This window comes from Seriola lalandi, unplaced genomic scaffold, assembly GCF_002814215.2.
Source record: "Seriola lalandi dorsalis isolate HSWRI2012SDOR001 ecotype SW California unplaced genomic scaffold, Sedor1 jcf7180002054584, whole genome shotgun sequence".
Taxonomy (NCBI): Eukaryota; Metazoa; Chordata; class Actinopteri; order Carangiformes; family Carangidae; genus Seriola; species Seriola lalandi.
The window spans coordinates 576,065-578,025 of record NW_019525137.1 but is presented as its reverse complement, the minus strand read 5'-3'; the positions used below and the strand labels follow the sequence as shown (position 1 = coordinate 578,025).

At 42.4% G+C, this 1,961-nt stretch overlaps 1 pseudogene; it reads right to left on the bottom strand.

Annotated features, from left to right (window-relative positions):
• LOC147818421 (uncharacterized) overlaps positions 1 to 1,961 on the bottom strand; it is a 29,052-nt pseudogene that overhangs the window by 22,959 nt on the left and 4,132 nt on the right.

The following is a 1,961-nucleotide window of genomic DNA, read 5'->3' as shown; positions in this document are numbered from 1 at the left end:
GAGCATCCACTCCTGCACCTGCACAAAACAAGGATATCACATTGATTAGTATGGGGAATGGCAAAAATATCAGGTGAATTTTACTAACAATACAGACAAAAAGAGCATAAGAATACTCAGTCATGTGCTCCACCACGCCTGGTCGTTGTAGGTGCCTCAGGATGACCACTGCCTGGAGGTAGTACAACATCAAGCTGCACTCGGTCAACTCCAGGGTGGCACCTCTGTTCACGGAGATCTTCGCGACAACTGCCAACAAGTCCTTCCTGGCAGCCCTCAGCACAGCCAAGCAGTCATGTGGTGTGAGCTGATGTTGCTCAGTCAACATGCTATGCCTATGAGAAAATAGATAAAATCTTATTAACAAATCATAACATTACATGCCACATTGCTCACATATCTATACTGTAATCCAGTTAGGTGGGTGAGAACAATTAAACCTACCTCTTTTGGGTGATCTCTTTGCTCACTTGCTTGGAGCAGCACTTCTACAGCGACCCAATGAACTCAACGAAGTGCTTGCAGTGGAGTTCCCAATCCTCGTGCCTCAGATTCCTGGTGTACCACACTGTCAACACCAACCTGTCGGAGGAAGTACAAGTATTTAAGTATATGTATTTAAGCCCAGCTATGTTTATTGTCTACACAAGTGTTGACATTGTATGAAAAAAAACATCAAATGCGCCAGCCTTTTCAAGCTCTTCAGGTAGTTCTGCTGAGTTTGCTTTGTGAGCGTTGCCTCAGAGAGCTGGCGAAGGTACTCTGTGATCTTTTCCCTCTTCCTGACGAACTCCAGGGATGGGGCCTGTGGGTCCACATAGAAGAGGAACCGAGCAACGTTGTCAACCTGAAAAAAAAGCATGTTAAATTACATGACAACTATTTTAAAAAAAGTATGAAAAATTTAATTCATGAAAAGAAAAAAAGAAAACAAATAAAGCACTGAACAAATAGCTACATATAGCACCAAAAGACTACATTTCTGTCTCCTCTTCAAGCCTAGGTGTGTTTACTGTTGAACACATTCAATGTATCTGGAAACACGGAGATGCATCATCAAAGTGGCTAGTGTCTTTAACAAAAGGAGAAACAGGTCCAGGAGAAACACTCAGTGGACGGCTCACAGATACTTGTGCGTGTTTTAAGGATGTACCTTGATCCTTTTCCTGAATATGAAGGACTGATGGATGCTTCTGGTTACACACAATACAAACCAAACGACTCCTACAGTCTTTGCTTGTGTGACCAACTTTCAAGCAACCAAAACAAATTCCATTTTCTTTTATGAAACTTATCTTGTCCCGATGCATCTTCAACTTGAACTGTGAGCATTTATCCAGAAAGTGACTGGTTTGTTTGCAAAATAAACAGCATTCGAGGTCGCTTTGGGCAGAAGAGGACTTGATGTTACTGTCCATGTAGATTTTATCTCTTTCCTTCACTGCGGTGACACTGGTGGCAAAAGTGTTTCAATATCTCCTTTGCTTTGTGTGACTGGCATTGGGGGCTTTGCTGCGGCTAACAGGTGGCAGATCTTGAATATTACCAAAAAGTGGATCAGAGACTATTTTGACTTGTTTCTCAACAAAGGTCACAAGGTCAGTGAACATTACTCTGCATCCATTTTGCTCCTGCAGATCACATGCATCATTCCTCCACTTTTCCCGTAATTTATAAGTAAACTTCATCATGATCTTTTTGAGGTTGGAGGGCATGTCCAACTCCTTCATGTACATTATCTGCTGTGTTAGATTGGAACAACCTCGAAGAAACAGGGAAAAAGATTGCAATGCTTGTACATCCTCTGCTTTAATGGGAGGCCAGTTCAGAATTTTTTCCATGTAAGCTGAAGCAATTTTATGTTCATTGCCAAAATGCTCAACAAGAGGGGATTTGGCCCTTTGGTATCCCATACTTGGGGGTAGATGTTGACAGCTCTTGACAAGGTCTCTGGGCTGCCC